Source organism: Ictidomys tridecemlineatus, chromosome 1 (genome assembly GCF_052094955.1).
Source record: "Ictidomys tridecemlineatus isolate mIctTri1 chromosome 1, mIctTri1.hap1, whole genome shotgun sequence".
Lineage (NCBI taxonomy): Eukaryota > Metazoa > Chordata > Mammalia > Rodentia > Sciuridae > Ictidomys > Ictidomys tridecemlineatus.
Genome location: NC_135477.1, coordinates 124721138 through 124737315, shown reverse-complemented (window position 1 = coordinate 124737315; position 16178 = coordinate 124721138). Strand labels below are relative to the sequence as shown.

Sequence of the window (16178 nt, the reverse complement as noted above, 5' to 3'; positions counted from 1 at the left end):
TCACTGCTTTCTCTCTAGCCTTATCTCCTTCCAGTCTCAATCTCCTTTGTTGGCTTCTGTCATTTTGCTAACTTCAAACTTGCTGAGCACGTGTCTGCTTCAGGGTCTTTGCACCAACTGACCCTCTGCCTGGAACATTCTTCCTTTAGTTGTACACTTGCAATTTCATCCCTTCCACCCCTGATCTTTATCTGGTGTCTCACTTTCTTCATGATGCTTACACTGACCACCCCATTAATATTGCAGCATCCCCTACCCTACATTTCCCACTTCCTTCCTTTTCCTTCTAAATAGCCTTATTACTAAGCAATACACTATTCTATTATTTACTTTTATGTTTACTGTTTATCATTTATTGTTTTTCTCCCCCTGCTAGAATAAAAGCTCTCTGAAGATTGAGTTTATAGATGCATTCTGAGAGTCTGGGACATAGGATATGCTCAATAAATTCTTCTTGAATTAATATATACCATTATTATTGTGCTCGATTTTTATTGTAGATAATTTTGTCACATAGTTGTCACACACACAATGGTATACTATACTTTCTAAATTTCTTAAGGACATCAGTGACATAAATAAATAAATAAATAAAAACAAGATGCTTGAAGCATGGAACTTTTGGCACCAGAAGTTCTGTCCCTGGGGGATGGAGAGCTATTTTCTTTTTTTTCTGACATGTGAAAATCAAGGCATTTTCTTTGATGCATATCCCCAGGGTTTTAGACTCAGCACCAATCAAGGAGCCAGGGAAACTCCTGATAATGGAATCAAATCACATATCAGTATCAAAGTCATCTCCAGGAAGAGAAAATAAACAAGGAGGAAAACATCAAACTTTTGGCATCAGGGGAGAAATCTAATAAAGAAAAACCAGTGAAAAGCTCAGGGCAAAATGAAATCCCGAATAGCTCTCACTTTTTTTTTCCAAGTTAAGAAACAATTTATAGTATTTCTACTATAGAAATAGTAGGGATGGGATAGGAATTACTCAGATATTTTGTTTTCAATGATCCTCTGATCAGCAGTGATGAGTACAAGTTCTTGGGTCAGACTTTCTGCGTGATTTTAGGAAGTCACAGAGATAGGGTTGTTTCTTGTGAGGACTGTGTTATACTCATGAAGCTGTTAGCATGGTGTTCAACACATGGAAAATTTTCAGTTCTAATTTGTTTTATAACAGCTCATGTTTTGTACAGGTATGGCTCAGGGTCTTCAGTCACAGGCTGTGAGTCTGTGGACACTGGTCCCAAGGATTCATTCTGCAATGAAAGAAGAAGGGGCTTAGTAACCAGACATCATGCCCTGGGCAAGCAATGCAAGTGTGAAGAGCTTCTTTACAAATCAAATGGGGATAACAATCCCACCCCAGTGTAGTCTAGAGTGGAGACAATGCACAAGGGCAGTGCCCATACACATGAAGGGTTCATCATTATCATTACTTTTATTGTGATGATCATGCCCACCAAAAGAATATTCCTGTGACAGCCTCCCCACCTGTTTATAAATATAGATCTCCCTTCTTTCCTCTTTTCACTCCTCTGAGTTGTTCTGGTCCTTTCCATTGGACTCATCCCCTGCTGTTCAAGAAACAATCTGCCCTTCTTGGTACCCTCACCAATGTTAATGCTACTGGCAGACCCCCCATCTCTTGTCTGACCTTCACTCGGTGTCCACTCAGAAGGCTCATGGCCCCTAATTCCAAGTCATCCTAATCAGATGTCAAGAAGCACAAAGACCTTCATCTGTTTTACCTCTGGGGAAACAAGGATGTCACTTTATATTGCTGTCCATATGAAGATTCATTGTTAGCATTTCCAGCACACATCTGTCATATTTGTCTATCCAGCCTCAGTTTTCCTTTACTTTGGTCATAGGGGTTCTTCCTGGAGCCACCCGTACCCCACTCAAAGCCTTGTGCTGTGAGGTGGCCATTATTTCATTCCCTGTGTCAAGAGGGTATATGTGACTGCTTTAGTATCCAAACAGAGAAGTTTGAAAAGACGATGCAGAACAGGATGAGACGGAGAATAGAGCGAGAGTCAGAGTCAGTTGGCTGTCTTTTTAATTTTTTTTTGTACCAGGGATAGAGCCCAGGGCACTTAACCACTGAGCCACATCACCAGTCCTTTTATTTTATTTTATTTTGAGACAGACATTAAATTGCCTAAGGCTGGCTTTGAACTTGCCATCCTCCTGCCTCAGACTTCTAGCCACTGGGATTACAGGTATTCGCCACCATGCACAGGTTACAAGTCACTCTTAATGACATTGTTTGAGCCCTTCATTAGACCAACCCTCAATTTGACATATGTATGAGCCAATTCAGTATGTTCCTCATTTTGCTGCTTACCCCATGTAAAAGTGAATTTTTTGCCATTTGCAAGTGGATCTTAGTACTTGATCTACAGGTGATTATTTTTTTAATTTAACATTTTTCAGTACATCTCAATTATTAGAATGGCAGGTTTCCTTATGACATATTTATGCACACAAAAATCAGTGTCACTCCCGAGTACCCTTTCACCTTCCCCCCTCCATCCTCTGACCCTCTTTTCTTTAGCATATAGTGATCCTTCTACTTTCATGATGTCACATTTTTTTGTTCTGTTTTTAAACTTCCCATTAGTTTCCACATAAGAGGGAAAACATGAGTCTGCCTTAATTTGCTCAAAATTATGGTTTCTAGTTCCATCCATTTTATGTAAATGATATTATTTTATTCTTCTTTATGACTAAATAATATTCCATTGTGTATATCTGTACACCAGATTTTCATTATCCATTCATTAATTGACAGATACCTAGGTTGATTCCATAACTTGGCAACTGTGAATTGTGCTGTAATAAACATGGGTGAGTTAGTCGACTTTATGTTGCTGTGACCAAAAGAGAGAGATGACTCATAAAATTAAAGATGAAAATGGAGATATTACAACAGACATGACTAAAATTCAGAGTATTACTAGAGATTATTTTTAAATTTTTATATTTCAGTAAATTAGAAAATTTAGAATAAATGGCTGTTTCTAGACACATACTATCAAAACTGAAAAAAAGAGGATATAGAAAACCTAAACAGACCAATAACAAGCAATGAGATTGAAATAGTAATAAAAAGCCTTGCAACTAAGAAAACTCAGGACCAGATGGATTCACAGATTACCAGATGTTTACATAGAAACTAATATCAGTATTCCTCAAATTGGTCCATAAAATTAAAAGAGATGAAATGCTTCCAAACTGGATAAGAGCAGTTCAAGTAAAGAAAGCTATGGACTCATGAACATAGATGCCAAAAATTTCAATAAAATATTAACATACAGCTAGCTGTATACTTGAGTTGAATATAGGAAATAGTGTGCTAGCTTTGTGTCACTATGACTAAAAGACATAATGAGAACAACTTAGAGGAAGAGAAGTTTATTTTGGCTCCAGGTTTCAGAGGTTTAGTCGGTGGTCAGCTAAATGTGCTGTTCTGGGTCCAAGATGAGGCAGAACATAGTGCTGGCAACGTGTGGGGAGGAACACTGCTTACTTAATGGCAGTGGAGAAACAGAGAGAGCGAGAGAAAAAAAGAAAGGGTAAGGGGTTGCAGGGACAGTGAACCATTCTAGGGCATGCCTCCTAGTGATCTACCTCCTCCAGCCACACTCCACTTGCAAAAACTTACCACCCAGTCACTCTGGATAGACTGATTAGGTCACAGCTCTGATAATCTAATCATTGTACTTCTGAGTATTTCTGCATTAATACAGGAGCATTTGGGGGGGCTCCTCATATCCAAATCATAACAGAGAGAAGAAAATTGACACTGCCAATCAGTTCTCCAATCAGTCAATTAAGACAGGAAAGTTCCAATAGTGTGCTGATTTTAGTTCTTTTGGGGTAAATATCAAGGAGTGGAATCTCTGGGTCATATGATAGTTCCATTCCTAGCCTTTTGAGGAATCTCCATACTGATTTCCATAGTGAATATACTAATTTGTAGTCACAAACAATATATAAATGTTCCTTTCTCCCCACATGCTTGCCAGCATCTATTGTTATTTATACTCTTGACACTCGCCATTCTCACTGGGGTAAGAGGAAAACTCAGTGTCATGTTTTGAATTTTCCTGATTGCTAAGGATGTTGAACATTTAAAAAATATATATATGTATTTGTTGGTCATTTGTACTTCTTTTGATAAATGTCTGTTTAGTACATTTGTGCATTTATTAATTGCTTATTACTTCTTGTGTACATGTGTGTGTTTGTGTTTGTATCCAAAAAGTTTCTTGAGTTTTTGGCAAGTTCTGGATATGAATTCTCTGAAGAATTATCTGAAGAAGAGTACCTGGCAAAGATTTTCTCCTGTTCTATAGGCTCACTTTTCGTGTACTTAATTTCCTTAGCTGCAGAAAAGTTTTAAACTTGATGTCATCAAATTTATTAGTTCTTGGTTTTATTTTTTTAAGTTTTAGAAGTCTTACTAAAGAAGGTGGTGCCTAAGCCTATATGTTACTGTGGACTGTATTATTTCTAGGTGTTGAAAATTTTCTGGTCTAAATCTTATGGTTTTGATCCACTTTTAGTTGACTTTTGCACAGAATGGTAGAGAAGAGTAGACTTTTACTCTTCTACATATGGCTATCCTGTTTTCCCAGTACATCTGTTTAAAAGATTGCATTTTCTTCAAGGCATATTTTTGTTAACTTTGTCAAGGATTAGATGACTACATCTGTGTAGAATTTTCTCCATTTCTTATATTCAGTTCCACTGGTTTTCGTGTCTGTTTTTATGCCAATACCATGTTGTTTTTGTTACTATAGCTCTGTACTAAAATTTGAGATCAGGTATTATGATGCCCCGTGCTCTATTATTACTCAGAATTACTTTGGCTATTCTGAGTTTTGTATTCTTCCATATGAATTTTATGCTTGTTTCCTTCTAGTTCTGTGAAGAACACCATTGGTATTTTGATGGGAATTGCACGGACTTTGTAGATCAGTATACAGTATATAGTACAATCACAATAGCCAAGTTAAAGAACCAACCTAGGAATCCATCAACAGGCAATAGATTAAAAAAATGTGATATATATACATACACTATAGAGGTTACTCCACCCTAAATATGAAAGCAGTGTCCTTTTCTGGTAAATTGATGCAGCCAGAGAATATCATGTCAGTGAAATAAGCCAGACTCAGAAAATCAAGGGTGGAATGTTTATAGTCATGTGTAGAAGCCAGAGAGATAAAAGGAATTTTTAAAAAAGGTATCATATGAAGGTAGAAGGGAGACCAGTAGAGTAGAGAATGGGGGCAGGCAGATAGGGAAGAAGGAAGGAAAAAGGAAGATTCAGGGGAATGAAATGATGCTATATACAAGTATGGTTATAGCAAAGTGAATCTCACTTTTATGTCTAATAATGATGCACCAATAAATAAATAAAAGTGAGGATCGGGATCAGGGTGAAGAAGGAGAAGAGGTAAAGAGGAGGAGTTAGAGAATTAAATGGAACAGATGATGTTATATGCATGTATGAATATACAGTGAATCCTACTATATGTAGAATTTCAATGCACCCATAAAACATTTTTAAAAGGCCAATTTTTATAAAGATATAAAAATTCATATTGTCAAATCAATTTGTTATAAACATTTCTTATTGTTCTTGATTTTATTTAATTTTAAAGGAAATTTTCAAACACATACAAAATAGACAAACTAGTATAGTGGACCTCCTGTACCCATCAGCCAGTTTCAACAATTATCAAAAATATCCAATATTGTTTCATCTATATCACTTCCTTTAATTTTTTAATATTTTTTTAAGTTCAGATGAAGTTGACATAGTGTAAAAATCAACTATCTCACTGTGAAAATTTCAGTAGCATTTGGGACATTCACAATATTTTCCAACTACCACCTCTAGTTCTAAAACACTTTCATCACCCTTGAAGAAACACCACACCTTTTAAAGAGGTCCTCTCCATTCTGCTCTCCTCCCAGCTGTTGGCAACCACCAACCAGTATTCTGTCTCTATGAATTTATTTATTCTGATATTTCATAAACATTGAATATTGTCATTTGTAACATTTGTCTGACTTCTTTTACTTAGCATAATGTTTTCAAGGTCATTCACATTGTAGCATATATGAATTCCTCATTTACTTTTGTGACTGTATTATTTTGTTGCATGAATACAATATAAATTGTTTATCCATTCATCATTGGAGAACTGTGCAATTTCCACTTTTTGGATATTATGAATAATGCCACTGTGAATATGTATTTGAATGTACTTTTTTGAGTACCTCTTTTCAATTATTTTGGGTATATGGTAATTCTATGTTTGGCATAATTCTTTTGAGTGATTTTGCTGGGTTAAGTTGTGATTCTGTGATTACCTTTTTGTTTTCTTATTTTTTTTTTCTTTTTTAACAGTCTGGGGATTGAACCCAGGGGTGCTTTATCACTGAGGTAGAATATCCCCAGTCCTTTTTGTTTTTTGAGACAGGATCTCGCTAATTTGCCCAGGCTACTCTTGAACTTGTGATTTTCCTCTATTAGCCTCCCGAGTACCTGGGATTATAGACATGTACCACAATGCTCAGCTTGTGTTTAGCTTTTTGAGGAACTATCAAACTGTTTTCACAGTGGCTAAACCATCTTATATACCCATTAGCAATGTATGAGGGTTCCAATTTCTCCACATCCTCACCAACACTTCATTGTTTTATTGTTGACATTCTGGTGGCTGTGATGTGGGACCCCACTGTGGGTTTGATTTTTCTTTGTCTAGTGAGCATCTAATGATATTGAACATCTTTTCATATGCTTATCTGTCATTTGTATATCTTATTTGAAGAAAGGACTATGAAAGTCTTTTACTCATCTCTAAATGAGTTGTTTATTCTTTTGTAATTGAATTATAGGAGAACTTGATAAAATATATAATATGCAAACAATTTCATCATCTAGGTTGAATTCATTTTTTTGGACAATGTCCTTTAATAAAAAAAAAGCACTTTAATTTTGATATAATCAAATGCATTCCTCTTATCTTTTGTTGCTCAAGGTTTTGGTGATGTACCTAAGAATACATTGTCAAATCCAAAGGCATCAAGATTTGACCAGTTTTTCTTTCAATAGTCCTATGGCTTTAGCTCTTACATTTAGGTCACTGGTTCATTTTGCAGCTAATATTTTTGAGCATTTGTTATGTAGCTAGAACTTCACATAAATAATCTCATTTAATCCTTACAAGAATGCTTTGAGTTAGGTTTTATTATTTCCATTTTAAACACAAAGAAATTGTGATTTAGAGAGTTTAAGAAATTTACTCAAGCTCTCTTAGCTAGTAAGTAGGAGAGAGCAGTTGAACACAACTTTTAACTCCAGAGTCTGAGTGATTTATCAAATTTTCAAAAGAAGTGGAAAAGGGAAGCATTGGCTGGGAAAATACGTTTATTTGTGGCCACTGACTCTTTGAAATGTGTTGTGCTCCTCTCAGGTTTAAATGCTGAGTTAAGTGATAAGGATGCACAGAGAACTTTAAGATGTCTCCAGTATAGAGCGAAAGTCATTCTGGGCACCCACTGAAGACAAGGACTAGAAATGGTTTTACATTTTTTAATGATATGAATCCATATGCTCCCGATTCTTTACAGTCTCTCATTGTGCATGGTGTTGATTGTGCTCTTTGATTACTGACATCCCTCCCTACACTTCTCCTGCCCAGGGGCGGAACTCTATGCATGACATCATCTGAGATCTTGTCTCCTCTGGATTCCACAGGCCAATGAGAGAAAATGAAATACTCAGAGGATGAGCTTGAGAGAAGTCTTCCTGTGTTCTCTGTGCTTCTGTACTGGGCTATGAAAGAGGCTGTGCTTCTTTGTGACCGTGGCTCCTTTGGGTGACCTGACCTTTATATATTGTACTATTCATAGAACACTGAGAATGTTTTTTCCTTTCCCACCTCTCCAGGCCTAGATATGGGAGTGGAAAATATAGAACTCTAAATGCAATGTGATTTGTTCTATGATGAAATAAAACAGGGTTGGTGAGATGTAAGAGAAGCTAACCATCATTTATAATATTGTTTCTATGGAAACTGATTTTTTGAATCTCAAACAACATACAAGTTAGTTTCTGGAAAGAAACCTGTTTGTTGGATTGCGGTTCCTCTGTTATTTGCCTCTTTCTCTCAGCAGCCTGCAGGAAAGAGTACAACACATTACCTCCTTTAAGGAACTGCCTTTCAAAAAAATGAGCTTGAAATGTGTTCTGAATTTATGGAGTTAGAAGAGGCCCTGATTAGCACAACTATCAACTTTGAAAGATTAGCTAGTTCTAAAATGAATAGAAGTAGAAGGAAAGCTCATTCATTCTATAAATTCTATGAGGAGGGTCAACCTTTTAACTATAAATCAAAAATCTATAAGCCATAAAAGAAAAAAATATAAATGCATTTAAACTTTTGCATAGAAAATAAAACACCACAAGTAATTTTTGGGAAAAAATGACAAATGGGAGAACAAGAAAACCACAATTTATACTATGCATAAAGAACTAATCTCTCTAATATACAAAAAGCTCCAAGCTAAAATCAAGAAACAAATACTGACAATCTAACAGAAAAATGGGTAAGAGTTATGAACAGATCATAGGCAAAAATGTTCTACCTCATTCATAATAAGAGAAATGCAAATTAAAACCCACTCAATGCCTTTATACCAAAAGATTCAGAAATCCATAGTTGCAACAACATTCTATTTTGTCAAGACTATAGGAAATTAGTTACATTATTTGTAAAAATTGCCCTGATTATTCCCCTTCCTCTAGATACCCTCCTTGCAAATGTGACTTTGCAACTTCTCCCAAAAAGATGTAGAATCCATTCCCCCAATATAGGCTGCCATTGTGACTCTCTGGAAAATAGAATACAGCAGATGCATTATCAGGCCAGGTCTGTGGAAGGACACCTGCACACTTCCACTTGTTCTCTTTGAATTCTACCTACTCCTGATATGAATATGCTTGGGTTTTTGTTCTGGATAATGAGAAACACCTAGCTTGGTCACCCTGCTTCAACCCAAAGGAATGGTCAGCTAGCCACAAAGCTTGACCTGCTGTTAACCACAGATCCATTGCAATGCTCAACTGAAAACAACAGAAAAAAAATATTGTTTTAAGCAAATAAATTTTGAAATGGCACTTTATACAGCACTAGACAATTACAAGAAATGGCACTTTATACAGCACTAGACAATTACAAGAAAATAGGTAATCTTGGTCATACTTTGAAGGAGTATATAGTTTCCCTATGAAGGGAAACCTGACAATATCTATCAAAACTACATATGACTTTACCCTTTGACCAACAATTCTACTTAAAGTCTATCTTAAATTAAAGGTGTATCTGTAAAAGTATGAAATGGATTATGTAGCAGGTTATTTTTGTGACATTATAATAGCAAATGATTAGGAAGAACACAAATATTCATCAATAGAAAATTGGTTGAATAAATGATGGAAGAAGCACACATCACAGTGATATCTGGTTGTAAAAATACCATGAAGGCCTCTATGTACAGATATGATGTAAACTCCATATATATAGTTAGGTGAAAAATGCAAGATACAAAAGAAAGGCTCAGCCAAACAGTTCATTAGGCTGCATTTTGTGTAGAAAGAGAGAGAGAAAATTATATGTATATATACTTCTGCTTAAAAATTACTGGCAAAAGTGAATCAAAAGATAATAAAAAGGTAATGGAAGAGTTAGGGTAAAGGAAACAGGAAAAACATAAGAGCTACCTAAGAGTGCCATCTCATATAAACTTTATTCTTGAACCAAGTAGGCATTCTATAAATTTTTTAAAAATCAGTAGATATATAATAACAGAAAAATAATTATTTGTGTGCTTTTAAAGTATAGATTTTTGACTATATATATAGTATATATATATATATATACACACATATATGATGAGATATATACAGAAGACACATAACTATAGGAAAAATAGCTTGTTCAATATTTTTAAATGTAATCTAAGAACATTTTATAGATATGGTAGAAAAATATAAATAAACAATATGCTAATATTATTAGAACTTATGTATTTTCAAACTAAGAAAGTATAAAATCAAAGATGTTGAATATAAACTTAAAGTCAATATGATTTTATGATTTTTACACATATACGCACATGCATGTCTCAGCTTGGTATTTTAAGATTCTGAAGGCAATATCATCTCAATCCTGGATTTTTGTCTCTAAACATCATTTGTATTTATAGAAATTGAGCTCTTGTGAGAAAGAGTTGATTATGGTCCTAAAGAAGGGAGGGTAACAGATGTACCTGGGTCTTTTTTCTGAAAACTAGTAAGCTTTGAGAGACTAATTAAATTGTTTTAAAAGGACAGAGGAGGTAAATGGAAGAAAGTAACTCAACTTGGATCCTGAGCATTAAGAAGAAAACTAATTGGTTAGAAATATTGATACACACATATACACGGGAATATACGGCAAATGTACACACAAATAGCAAAGTATTAAGAATTGTTCAATATAGTATGTGAATATATGAATGATCATTTTATTTACCTCTATTCTCTGTTTTAAAATATCTACAATATGTGAGTGAAAAAAAAAATAACAAAGGCTTCTCCCAGCACTAATTCTACTATGGTTTACACTCCTGTAAAATTCTACTTCTAAGAAGATCACATAGTAGAGTGACCTATGGTCTAACTTATCCCTATATCTACTCATGAGTAAATTAAATTTCTGATAAGTGGTATCTCAGTTTGAATAGGATACATTAGAGTTAAATGAGATAATACCATGTGCTTTGTAACTGGCAACCATTCAATACACTTTAGCTATAATTATTATCACCTTCATAATCATCATAATGCCAATAGCACTTTCCATGAAATATGCTATTTCACATAACAAATAGGTAACTTAATCCTGTTGTCACTTTTCAAAGGAGGATGAATTTGTCAAATGGGTAAATTGAACTCTTTCTAATTCTCTAAGTCATTGCTTCTCAAATTGTATTCTATATAAATATCATTTTAGGAGATATTAGCATACACATCATCAAACAAAACAATTCTACAATAAACACCACAAGATATTCAAATTAGTTTGGGAAAAGAATACCTCCAGAAACGAATAACAAGATGAACTTTGGAAACTATGCAAACATGTGGAAATTTAACAACATACTTCTGAATAACCAATGAAGAAATTAAGAAGGAAATTTTAAATTTTCTTGGAACAAATGAAAATGAAAACACAACATAACAAAATGCATAGGATACAGCAAGAGCAGCAGTTTGAGGGAAGTTTATAGCAATTAGCACCTGCATCCAGGAAACAGAAAGAGCTTAAATTAAAAAAAAAATCAAAAAGGGAAAAAAACCCAACAACCTATCATCATTCCTAAAAGAATAAGAAAGACTTGAACAAACCAAACTTAATACAGGGAAAAATTAATAAATATTAGACATAAATCAATGAAACAAATTATAAAAAATAAAAATTAACAAAATGAATAGTTGTATTTGTTTTTCAAGAAGATAAATAAAATTGACAAGCCCTAACTAGACTAAAAAGAGGGCAAGAATTTCAATAAATTATATGGGGGATGAAAAAGATGCACTGACAGACCAGATGAGATATATGAAGGATTATTAGAGATTATAATGAATAACTACACATCACTAAAACGATGACTTCAAAGAACTGAAGAAGATCCTAGACACAAACACCTTGGTAAAGAAATAGAAATGCTGAATAGACCAATAATGAGTAAATTAATAATAATGTTTTTAAAAAGTCCAGGACCAGATGTCTTCACTGATGATTTCTATAAAATACTTAAAGAAGAATTAATAACAATTCTTTGTAAATTGTTTCAAAATACTAAAAAGAAAGGAATTCTTCCAAACTCATTCTACAATGCCACAAAATTACCCTGATGCCAAAACCAGATAAGGACACAACAACGACAAAACAATACAACTGCAGGACAATATCCTTGAACAGAGGCAATAAATCTTCAATAGGATGGTGGCGAACTGAATCCAATAGCATTCAAAAGAGTATTTGCCAGGATCAAGTGAGGTTCATGCCAGGGGGCAGGGATGATTCAAATCAATAAATGCAAATTTATGCAAATCAATAAATGTTGACATCTCATCTCAACAGAATGAAGAACAAAAACCATACGATCACCTCAATAGAATCAGAAAAAGTATCTGGTAAAATTCAGCATACTTCATGAGAACAAATCTAGGCATCATAGCAAGACCCCATCTTTTAAAAAAAAAAGAGAGAAAGGAGGGGAGGGAAAGAAAAGAAAGAGACATTTCTTTTAAGACGTAGGCTCTGGGTTCAATCTCTAATATGACCAAAAAAAGAAAGGAAGAAAAGCAGACATACAAATGGCCAACAGGCATATGAAAAGATGTCCATAGTCACTAATCTCCAGGGAAGTGAAAATCAAAACCACACTGAGATATCACCTCACCCCAGTAAGAATCAGGATTATCGAAAAGATAAAAGGTAACAAATGCTGGTAAGGATGTAGAGAAAAGAGGATCTTTGCACAATGTTGGGGAAAAAAAAATCTGTGTAGTCATTATTGAAAGCAGCATGAAGGTCCTTCAAAATTAAAAATAGAGCTACACACAGTGTCACATGCATGTAATTCCAGCTACCCTGGAGGCTCAGGAACATCCCAATTTTGAGGCCAGCCTGGGCAACTTAGAATACCTTGCCTCACAATTTTAAAAAAAGACTGGTATTACAGCTCCTTGGAAGAGTACCTCTGTGTTTAATCCCCAATACTATAAAAAAATAAATAAATAAAAGTGCTATATGACGCAGCAATCCCTCTATTAGGTATATACTCAAAGAAAATTAAATCAACATATTGAAAAGATATTGTCACTCTCATGTTTATTACAGCACTATTATTCTTTCAAGAGCCAAAAACCCCAAACAATCTGTGTCTCTGAACTAACAAATGGATTAATATGTATACACACATGTGTATATTAATTCAGTTAATGCTAATATGAAATACTCTTACATTAAGTGAAATAAGCCAGGCACAAAAGGACAGTGTACCACATTGTCTCACTCATTCATGGAGTCCAAACAATTTTATTTCATAGAAGTTGAGAGTCAAATATTGACCTCAGGAGGCTGAGGAGAGCAGCAGGGAGGAAGGCATGGCGATATGTTGTTCCACAGGTACTAAGTCGTAGTTGCACAGGGTGAGTAAGTTCTCGTATTTTATTACATGGTAGGGTGACAACAGATAACAGGAATGTTCTCTGTACTTCAATACAGCTAGAAGAAAGGATTTTGAAAGTTTTCACGACAAATAAGTGATAAATATTTGAGGAGATACCTACTTTTACCTGGACTTGAATGTTACACACTGTAGGGCTATATCGAAACATCACATGGTACCCCATAAATACATACCATATTTACTTTCAAATTAAAGTATAAATAAACCATCCACATGCACAGAAATAAAGATCAGAACTTGTTCCAGCCTCAAATATGACTTTAATATTGAACCAAAATTAAAAAATGAATAAGGTAGTTCATTTTATGTTTGGAAATTTTTCCCAAAAACATTATGAGTATTTTCACAATGTGTAATACACTCCCAAGTGTTCTGTTGAAAACAACAAAAGGAGACTATATCTCCTTGCTGAATTCCAAGCTCAAAAATAAATTCTTGAATGGTTCTGCTTTCAATCAACAAGGAAAAAAAAAGAAAAGATGATAGAAAGGTTATTTTAAGTTGTCCCTAAAGTTCAGTGGTGTTCTCTCACTGGAGTGTGATTATAGGTTATTGAAAAAACTGGGAATAGACAAGTTTGAGTTTTAAAACTCTATATGAATCCTATGTTATTTCAGAGAAACCATTTCCTCTCTCTGTATTTCTCAGTATAGTCAAAGAATTGATAGAATCCAAAACTATTTTGAGAAAAAATTGCAACCCACTGAATTTTTTGGGGAGATGTCTGCTGTAATAGTCTAAATCTTCCAATGGATTCACAATAGTAATGATCTTACAGTAATAATCGAGTTATTTTGCATTCAATCTAATTCTATTGGTGCTGAGCTCCACTGACAGTAGTTACTTAATGAATTCTCTCTGAATGAAGCATTTCATTGGAGACAGAAGCTTCTTGATTTTTAATTGAAATTTAAATGCTTCATCCCCAGAGTTAAGAGATGATAGTAAAAGCTGGTTGTGAAATAAAATCATAATTGGATTCAAGATAGACAGCCTTCTCATCATCCAAATGTTTTATGCACTATTCAAATATATGAAAAAATCATCAACGAACAGTTTAATTTTCATCATAATATAGTGTACATCAGGTACTCATGCCCTAAACGAGTGGATAATAAGAGTCTAGCTGACGTAAATTTTTATGTATATCTTACCTTCAGAAAATATGTTTTGAATAAATTGGGGGTTTTCTTTTCCCTTTCCCAAGTAGGAAAGGGAAAGTTCAAGTTGTGGGAAGTTATGAGAAGAGGAGTGGTACACAAGTAAGAAAAATCTCTACAAAGATGAAACATATTGGAGTTTTCAGTCTAGAATTTCTCATTTCCCTCCTGTAATAATTATGAAAATTGTCTGGTATAAACCCAGAGTGAAACACTTGCTCTGGTAAATACAGTTTTACATGCAAACTGGATCACAAGTACCATAAATTTTATCACAGAACATATAGGGAAAAGAGGGTATCCATCCACTAAGGTCTTACCACATGCCACAGTGGGCTATGTGTTCTACCCTCATCCAACCTGATGGACACTGCATATATCATGAAGATAAATAACATGATATTTTCCTTTGTGTTCTCACAATCTTATTCTTATCACTAACATTAATATATATATATATATATATATATATATATTAATGCTAGTGATACTTACAATTCTCCTTGTCATTGGTAGGATTTTCTGGATACACTTCAAGGGACTAGCAAGATATTTGAGAAATTGGACTAGGAAATATGTAAATTTAATGTGATACTACTAGAAAAAAACTTAGAGGAAAATTTTCAAAGATTCATAGTGTCCAAATATGTTTAGAATAAATATCATCATATACTATTAAAGATGACAGGTAAGGAAGGAATATTGACTGCTTTCCATGAAGTGCACATAAATTGAGGTGTCTGATTGTTGTATAAAATTTCCAAACCTGCTACACTCCATTCCCCATCACCACTTTTTTCTGTTAATATATCCCAAAGGCTTGTTATAGAGGACCCAAGCTGACAGCATAATGATACATCCCTCCTTCCCTCACCACCATTCCTGGTCCAATGTGTGAGCAGGTAACTGAAACAGCACCATTCAGACTCCTTGCTCAGGATTTTCCAGAATCAAGCTATACCTGGAGAAACTTCCTAAACTAATGAAAGCATGTGGTCATGGGCCATGGTGCATGGAAAAGACCTATCCATAGTAGAAGTGTGGAGATCATCCGACAAGGGAGAGAGAGATGGGAAGAATGTTGATAAAGTCCTACTTCTCCTTGATTTTGATGACCCCTCCATGAACCTAATCTTTGGTTTCTGTCACCTGCATCCAATTATGTCAAGGACATAATAGTCACTTAATAACAACTGAGCAAGTGATAGAGTCATGAATGAATGGATTTAGGGGAAGATGAGAGTGCAGAATAAGGAGTGTGTGAGCTCCTGAGTCACAGGACCTGTGAAATCTGTGAGAGCATGGAGGAAAATTCAGTTCTTCCCAAGAAGAACCTGACAGCATTGCATTGCCCCACCAGTAGTTCCACTGTAGTCTACTTGCTGGGTCAGCCGCCATCCTCTTTGGGAAGTTGAAAGGCATTAAAGGCATCACATTCTCACCTTGCCCTTCCTGGCCCCAGAACATCTTTCAGAAGAAATAGTTATGAGGATGCAGGTGCCTGTTTTCGAGACCACTCTGGCTTCCTAGCTATAATCCTCCCAAGGCTAGCTGGCCACCTGCACATTTAATGAAGCCCACAGGCACACAGAAGAGCAGCACAGAAAGCAGGGCAGACCAAGACCCTTTCTCATTCCCTATCCCATAGTGTGTTTTAACAAGAGCCAAGAGACAAGCAAGATTGAA

The 16178-nt window shown here is 35.0% G+C and overlaps 1 long non-coding RNA gene across 1 annotated transcript in view; it reads right to left on the bottom strand.

The window, feature by feature from the left end:
• Positions 1–998: 998 nt before the first annotated feature.
• The window catches only part of LOC144366405 (uncharacterized), a 52842-nt gene continuing 37662 nt past the window's right edge, over positions 999–16178 (bottom strand). The window contains exon 2 of the long non-coding RNA XR_013425511.1: positions 999–1262. This is a non-coding gene — a long non-coding RNA (uncharacterized LOC144366405). The remainder of the gene's footprint in view (positions 1263–16178) is intronic.